Source organism: Panthera pardus, unplaced genomic scaffold (assembly GCF_024362965.1).
Source record: "Panthera pardus isolate Hobbes unplaced genomic scaffold, ASM2436296v1 HiC_scaffold_12, whole genome shotgun sequence".
NCBI lineage: Eukaryota > Metazoa > Chordata > Mammalia > Carnivora > Felidae > Panthera > Panthera pardus.
In genome coordinates, this window is record NW_026526677.1 from 95,873,212 (window position 1) to 95,882,516 (window position 9,305).

A 9,305-nucleotide genomic window follows, 5' to 3' on the forward strand; every position below is an offset into this window, starting at 1 on the left:
CCGCCTTTGTTCGACACGTAGCCCATTATAGGCGTCGATACGTGTTAATTCATAGTTATTATTATTATTAATACTAAAGTCTATGGTAAGCCCTGGAAAACAAAAGCTGGCTATAGGTAAAGGATTGATAAATTTACGTACCTTTTCCATCACTCATCCATTCATCCATTTGTTCACTCATTCATTCAGTACAGGTGTCAAGCAAATAACACAAATATATATTGCTTGACCACTCTGTTTAAGTACATTTTCAAGCAAATAAGGGTAAGAGTTAAAAACCCTTCCTGTTGAATGTACCTGTAATTGCACAGGAAAGACAGGAAGACACAGAAAGGATTCTAATACAGAGGAGAGACTGCTAAATGCCCAAGAGCTTAAGAGTCGTAACGTGGAGGCCTCGGGACAGCTTCACAGAGGACGCTGCCTTTAGCTAAGCCTCGAAGGCCATGAACAACTTGCACAAGTAGAGGTGGAAAGAAATCGTGCTCTAGAGGGAGAGAAGGGTGAGACCAAAGCTTGTGACTCTATCCTTCGAATGCCATGAGCATGTACAGGCAACAGCTGGTATCTTAGTGATCTTGAAAGAGAGGTAAAGTAGAAAGTAGATTTTGAAAGAAAGTCCTGGAAGGACCTGTATGCTCAGCACAGGAGCTTAGATTTTATTCTTGGGCCAGTGGGAGTGGTTGGAGGCACGTGGGCTTGATGATCTCATCTGAATGATGTGTTGGGAAAATTAATTGGGTATCACTGTGTCTCGTGGTTAAGTTGGCTGTTGTGCTTATCTGGGCAACTTCCTCTTCAATGCTTGGGTCCCTGTCCCTGTGTCTCAGTCTCCGGGGGCCTGGGCTCCAACTCCTGCTGCCTGTGGGTCAGCTGCTGAGTTTCCCTGGTGCTGGTTACCTGCGGTCTGAAACTCTGCTTATCACCTGCAGGGGCTCAACTGACCCACTTAGCCTTGGTCTCTCAATAGATGGACTTCTCGTGACACATCTTATGAGCCAGATCTTATTTCCATGGTCAGATGAGGAATCCGAGGCTTCTAAGTGGCTGAACTGATTTTCCAACCCAGGTCTCCTGATCCCCGGTCTGTAGCTCTTCCCGGTCACAAGTTCCTAATCTCTCTTAACTTTAATGAAAAGGCTGAGTACAAATCAAACCACGACAGCTAAAATTTATTGAGATTTGATTTTACCTTCTATGTGCAGACACTGTTCTAAGAGCTTTAGAATCCTTTAATGACCACAAAAAAAAAAAAAAAAAAATCTTTGCGAGGTAGATACACCATTGTTCGTTTCACAGATGAGGCAACGGTAATAAGAGAATTTAAGTAACGTGCCTAGTTATGAAGCTACTAAGCGGAAGAGTCTGGACGGAAGCCCTGACAGTCTCTCGAGCCTGGGCTTTACGGCTGTGCTGCTGCCTCCAAAGTTAACAGATATACACACGCCCCTGAACGCACAGAGCCATTGTCCCATATACAGTAGGTGCTGCATAAATGCTGCTATCAGTTCGCTCTCAGAACTCAGCTGATGCTGTGTGCCCCCCACTGGTACCAATTTTGCGGCCTGTGATTTGTTCTCCGTATGCTCACACACAAGTGGTTATCCCGAGATTAATGGCCCTACAGCTGTGCATTCGTGTTGGTCCCTCACCTGCTGCCCGCGCTAAGGGTCTGTCCTCACTTCCCAATCCGGCCTTCCCGAATTCAGTCTTCCTTGCTGCGGTGAATTGTGGACGGCCTTTGCTCTTCTACTCTCGCAACAGACGTGGTCTTTGGAATGGATCCACAAAACCAGTTTCTGGAGAAGGAACCTTTCAGGAACCCCTACCTTTCTTGGCAGCATCATATGGCTTCCGAGAAGTCCCTTAAAAATTCAACAGAAGGTATTGCACGGAAAAGGGGAAGAGAAGTGGCCATTGCATACCTGCTAGAGTGTGCCGGGGACTTTGCATTTTTACCCACCTGTCTTGGAAAAGGAAAGACGCCCACAGTCACAGCGAGTACTCAGAGCTGCAGCAAAAGCCTAGGCGCGTCTGACTGCAAAGCTCATCCGTTTGATCACCAAATACGTCTTAAGGGCCTCCTCTGGGTGAAACACTCTGTTAGGCCAGGGAGATGGGTTAAGCGAGCAAGATGGGCTCAACCCCTGCCTGACAGGAGCGCTCCGTCCGGCAAGGAGAACAGATCATCGAATAAATAACAGCACGGTGTGTGCGAGATACCGGGGCGGAGGAAATGCAGTCGACGTGCCCCTTCTCCGTATTCCACAGGTGGGGAAAACGCAAGCCTTACATTTAACACATGGGTATCACGTCAAAAAAAAAAAAAAGCATTTTCTCCCCTCCAGTCTCCATTCCTCCCCTTTTTCCTCCAAGTTGCCAAGGAGTTTATTTGAACAACCAAGTATCCTCGTGGTTTGCAAAAGCACCATGACATCTACTGTTGGAAATTTTAAAACTCTGAACGGGTTGTAGTCCCAGGACAGTAGAAGCTTGGGAAGAAGGTCGATGGCAGTCGGCAAAGTAGATGATGCTAGAAAATTCCAGGCAAAGCTTGCAAAGAGGGTCAGTCTCAATACACCAAGTTCCCTCTGCATGAGTGGTCAGGGAGAGCCAGCAAGCATGGGGTGGTGCCTTGGTGAGGGCAGCGTCGAGCCGCGGGCCGTGAGAGGGGTTTGCGCCCTGGTCCTGTTTACAATTTGTCTGAAGCTTCTTGAGCTCAGCCCAGCCAGATGGACTCTTCCTCTCAAATATCAGACCTGATCTTTTCAAATAAAACGGTACAAAGCACATTAAAAGCTTTGATCCAAATGTTTACTTTGCATTTGTATGTGTTGGGGGAAATGGGGACAAAGGAAGGATTTATTAGGCCTTGCTGTGGGTGGCCACACAGCCACTGGGCATGTCAGAGGGAAATGGAGAGTGCTCTGAGCTGACACGTACTGGGTACACGTCAGTGCTCAGATACTCCGATGCCCCAGCTAAAGTCCCTGGACTTGCTCTGTGGGCCTCCAACATTTCAATCTTCTTGTCCACAAGGGGGGAGGTCTTGAGTTAGGAGCCCTTGGGGTATAGCTGGTCAGCCCATCCCTCTGCCTTAGGGCAGGTCAGAGCCAGACACCTTTCTTGAGATGCTTCTAGAAGTTTCTCAACATCTGGGTGGCACCCCCTTTCTTTTTCATGAACATCTCATGCTTTAAAAGTACTTCACATAGGGGCGCCTGGGTGGCTCAGTCAGTTAAGCGTCCGACTTCGGCTCGGGTCACGATGTCACGGTTCGTGGGTTCGAGCCCCGCTTCGCGCTCTGTACTGATGTCTCAGAGCCTGGAGCCTGTTTCGGATTCTGTGTCTTCTTCTCTCTGTCCCACCCCTGTTTGCACTCTCTCTGTGTCTCTCAAGAATGAATAAACGTTAAAACAAAAAAAGCATTTTACATAAATTCACTTATTTGACCTACAGCCTTCTGAAACAGGTGGCTAGGACACATAGCCTCTCTCCCCCTCTTCCTCCTTCCCTCTCTCGCTTTCTCTCTCTCTCTCTCTCTCTCACACACACACACACACACACACACGCACCAGACAGATATTTCTGCTACACAGATTAGAAAGCTGGAAGTTTTGACTGCAGGGAGGAGGACCACTTTCAACAAGTGATCTCATTAATCTTCTTAAAAGTCCCATGAAGTAGGTAAGAAGTGCCCATTTTATTTTATTTTTTAACGTTTATTTATTTTTGAGACAGAGAGAGACAGAGCATGAACAGGGGAGGTGCAGAGAGAGAGGGAGACACAGAATCTGAAACAGGCTCCAGGCTCTGAGCCGTCAGCACAGAGCCCGACGCAGGGCTCGAACTCACGGACCGCGAGATCGTGACCTGAGCTGAAGTCGGACGCTTAACCGACTGAGCCACCCATTTTAGAGATGAAAAATACTGAAGCTCAGAGAAGTTGAAAACTCTAGGGTTCATTCCTCATTGATATGGATACCTATTGTCATATCACCAAAGGGGTAGAGCTAGGATTCAAATCAAGGCCTGTTTGTTTGTTCTCTCCCCACCCCCGCCCTGGGCTAGCCAACCCCAGGTTGCAAAGCTGAGAGCCTCACAGGACTCCTGGCTTCTGTTTCCAGCTCAGTGTTCTTTGCTACCACCAATATCCACGGCAAAGGGGCTACTGCTCTCAGAACATCCTCCTTTATATCTGTTTTCTGTTACACATACATACAGCAGAGACAGAGACCGTCTAAAAGGAAAACTGCTGGCGATGCTTTGTTATCGGTAAATAAAAGGAAATCATATGGGCAGAATAATATACAGTGTTCTGAATGGGAGTTCAGGAACCTTCTAATGTGAGGAATGAGAATATAGCAAAGCATGGCAGCTTCATTTTAGCTCAACAGAAGAACAACTATGACTCCTTAGCAAATGCAGTAGATGGAGTATGTAAGACCACCGTCAGATAAAACTGTTGCACGCCAAGCCCTCAGTCGCTGCATAGTTCAGGGGTAGGCACTAGAGAGGAGAGGGATCGAGAAATTCCAGTACAAACACAGTGCGTCAGGCTTAATAAAATGCGGTGCGTGGTGAAATTAAATGCCTCTTTGAAAAAATATCAGCTATTCCTAGGTTTCAAAACAAATGAGGCATTTTGAAAAATAAAGATAAGACACGATTGTTGCATGTTTGTCAAATAGCATTTTAAAATATCTGGTCGGGGTGCGTGTGCTTGCGTGTGTGTGTGTGTGTGTGTGTGTGTGTGAGAGAGAGAGAGAGACAGACAGACAGACAGAGACAGACACAGAAAGAGGGAGAGAGGGAGAGGGAGAGGGAGAAAGGGAGACTAGGTACTGTAATTTTAATTGCTTGTAATCTAACTTGCCTTTTTGTTCCTTTTTTCCTTTCTTTCTTTTCTTTTTTTGTATCAGTTAATCTGTTGGTTACATTTTCAGCTTTTCTTTGCTTCTGGTTTCATTTTCAGATGAAAAAATGCTAGGCACACAGCGCTGCTGTCTGGTTGCCATGGCGACCACAGCCTATTATCCTGCCTTGTCATTCATCAAGAAAGAATTGCACTTGACAGAGGGAGAGGAAAATGCCTGCAGTCTGCAGCATAGGAGGAAAAAAAGGTTTTCTTTTCTTCTATGTATGTAAAAGGTCTTTAATGCCCGTTTAGTTACATGTTTTATTTAGCGTTATTTATTACTTGTAACGACAATAATTGATACCTGTAAAAATACGTCCCCTCCCCCGAAAGTATTTAACTTGCAATTTGTTCCTTTGCCTGGCTTTCCCATTTTCAAACCTATCCCTGGTGTTGTACCCCTGCCCCCACCCCTACAAACATCGCTTCCACTTTCCTAACAGAAACGGCCAAAAGATTATATTCTCCATGGAGAATGATCATTGTAAGGGTAGCTAAACATACCACTTCTCCCGAAAATTGTGTTTCATAACCAACAGTTCTCTTGTGCTGCTCTTCTTAAAATGAATTCGTGTGATACACCATCAATCAGTACGTGAAGATTACTTTCGATTAAACAAATTCTCCAAGTGTGCCGTGCCTATGAAATAGAGCGTTAGCAAAAATAATACGAAAGTACAGCGCTGTTTCCATTACATAACCAACTATCAAATCATGACTGCTCTTTATACATTTGGATCCATCCCAAATCCATTGTTCTTCAAGGCAAGAAAAAGTAATTACTTGTTATTTGACTACTCCTCGTCGTGGCCATTTGAATTAACTCTGCATTACTTCCCCAAATAAATGGTCTAAGAAGTTCTATATGCTTAAATACCTAGGCTCTCATTTATCATTTTTTTTTTTAAGTCTGGTATTTTCCACCTCGCCATTCACCTCTTAAGATATCTGTAGCCAGTGGGCCATTGCAAACAACTTTGCTCTGCTGGTTGCTTTGCCGTTCTGGAAATTGTTTGATTTCCTTCTTAAGGTGGACAAAGTAGTTGTAAAAGAGGCAGTATGTTAAGCGGGTATCTTCTGAGCTTGGTGTTTGAATACCTGCTCGATCTTTTGTCTCGGGGACCGGAGAGAAGCTGGACAATGGTGGTACTCCATCCTGAGCTGTTTCAACAGCAGCCGTAAGCACCACTGATGTTGGCTGTGGTGGAACCACGTCACCTTGAGTGTAAGTGGGCAACTCGGCGGAGAAATAAAGAACTTCTGAAGTTCAAGTTCTACTCTGTTGGGAGACAACTTCCCTACCAGAGGCCTCGCTCCACTGGCTGACACGGAGACGCCGAAATCATATTTCTGCGTTGTAAGTGAGGCAGAGAGTTGGATAATTATCTGGCCACTTTTGGTATGGAGATGGTTCAGATTCTAACCTTCCCACCACTTCCTTAATTATCTGGATAATTCTGGCAAGAGGAGGTTTGGGGGTGGAGAGGGAGACTTCTAAAAGAATTAAACAGCTACAGCTGTCAGGAAATTTGTCCGGGGTTTTAGATATTGCTACGTAAGCATTCAAAACCCCTTGATTGTCAGCACATCGAAGGTAACTTCCATTAACGCAGACTTCCCAGCATCCTTTATGTACCTTGGCCATGTAAAACTGTAGAAACCATGGAATGTTTTTCTTTAATCTTGACATTTGGGAGAGCAAAAGGAAACAACGAGAAAGAGGAAAGATATATTAAGTTTAGAATTGTGGCTATTTTCTATTGGTTCTAAACTTTTACTTTAATAATGCAGCAACACCACTGTTCATTTCCTGTTAAACTTCAAGCCTACCTTTTGATTTTCAAATGTCCCTTAGGCTAATGTTTTCACTGAAGAATGAAATGAACAGGCAGAAACAATTAAGCGAGCAGATACAGTGAAAACGAACACCACACTGCACTTTCACAGCAGAAATGGACGGGTATGAAGGAATTCTGCTTGGAATTTGATCCTACAGGAGCAAAGTGCTTGCTTCTTGTCATTTTTCTTTTGCCCACCCCCAATACACACCACTTCCCCTTTATGAGGGCGGGGGGGGGGGGGGGCGGAGATCTAGGCACACAAAGAACTCCTAAATACTCACAGGCATGGGAAATATTTTCTCTGCCTGTTACTCGTACAGGATAATCTCCAAGAAAAAAATAAAAGAATTCATCTAGATATTTTACACTGCAAATGTCTCCCAAAGCCTGTTAAATGTTCACATATGTCTTTATGAAACTTGTAATATAGATTGTTTATACACTCTTGATTAAGGGCACGAACATCATTAAAAAGGATCAAGTCAGTTTCAAGATGGAAAATTATGAAACCAGATAGAATTGTAACCTACAAGGATAAGTGTGCACTAAAAAAAAAAAAAAAAAACCTTAATAATCCGTGACTCTTTACCTAAAGAGATAAATCAATAGCCAAAAGTGAGCTGTGAGAGAGCCTTCTACGTTCTATCAGGAATTAACAAGGGAGTAATTAACTCTACCTCAAACAAATCTGCCATCACATGTTTATAGCAATTCTGTCACTCTATGAAAGCTATATCTTCTTTTTTAGCACTAAACTGAGAAATTTTACATGGCAGGAGCTTGGCATGCCTAATTTTGGATTTACTTTATTAAAACAGAACTAAGTCATACACCGTGATACGTAAGAGACAGATTATAAGAAAGGTGAGGGAGCTAAGAACGGGGTAGCGTTGCATACACTTTGGGAGACTCTGTCTTAGCATCTGACAAAAGGCCTGTGTGACAGCTTCAAGGCTGGTTCCCATTTAAATTCAAACATTATTTCTAAGATGGTATGCAATGGGAAATTGCCTTGTGAGAGGATCAGCACACCAACGACACAAACGAAATTTAAACCTGTGGGTGTCCTTTGTCGGGTAAAACAACACCTCAGGAACGAATCTGGACGAGGAAGGTCATCCATAAGATTTTACCCAGTGGAAGGCGTGGTTTTGTTTTTTATTGAATGCATCCCTCAGTATTTTCCCAATGAAACACCTCTTGTAAACCAGGGACTTTGGATTTTTGTTGTTGTTATAGGTTTTTGTTTTTTTTTTTAATACCAGTAAAATTAGTTTTACTCTGCAGTAATGAAGATCTGAAGATGGCCGCCCTAAACATAAAACCAGCTACAGAAGGGCATTAACGTGGATTTTTTTTATTTGAGATTCCAAGATGGGATAGATTTGCTACCCTAACAAACGATGGGTTGTATGGGAATTGACTTCATATACTAGGGAAAAGGAGGCAACTTACGTTGGTTAAAATCCCAAACACTGACATACTCCCTCTTCTTTGTTACTTATAAACACGATAACAACCACAAAACCCCCACCTGTGTGGTGTCCTGACATGAGAACTGTTCCAGTAAACCATTCTGCCCGGTGTTGTGATACTAATCTTAGAGAGCTTACAAAAGCACAGATGACTTTCCAGCTAGCTACGGAAGCCATTAGTGGGATAGGACATTTCCTTAACCTTATCTACAGCTATATGTCGCTAACAGCATTCGAACTAAGCGAACTGAGATCACCTGGTCATCTTTCTTGTCTTTGTAACACAGGAAAAGAAAAGGAAATGTTTTACGACACAGTGTTATTTTTTACATTACGGTGTTGTGTTCGTTAAATGTCCAAATGACCTTACAGAAAGAAAAATATGGGCAGTGGTGGCAGGTGGGGAAAGTATAATTAAATGTATGAAAGAATTTATGGAGGTGGTTATCACTACGTTTTGAAACTAATTGCTATCATTTGGGATTCTCTTTGTCCAGAGGTTCATATCAGCCTCCCGCAAAGTCATGTCCACCCAGAATCTGTGAACGTGGCCTTATTTGCAAAAAGGGACTTTGCAGACATAATTAAGCTGAGGAGATCATCTGCCTATGGATGGGCTCTAAGTCCAACGACAAGCTTCCTTGTAAGAGGAAAGACCAGGAGGGAACACATAGAGACACAGAGAGAGGTCATGTGAAGACAGAGGGAGATAAGGTGGAGGAGTGGTGAGTTGACAAGGCACGTGATACCGAGGACTGCCAGCAGCCAGTAGAAGCCAGGAGATAGAGGGGCGCCTGGGTGGCTCAGTCGGTTGAGCGTCTGACTTCAACTCGGATCATGATCTCACAGTTCATGAGTTCGAGCCCCACTTCGGGCTCTGTGCTCACAGCTCAGAGCCTGGAGCCTGCTTCAGATTCTGTGTCTCCCTCTCTCTCTGCCCCCACCCCCCTTGCTCATACCCTGTCTCTCTCTCTCTCTCAAGAATAAAAGTAAACATAAAGAAAACATATTTAAAGAAGCCAGGAGATAGACGCGGAACAACTTCTGTCAGCCTCGAGAAGGAGCCAAGCT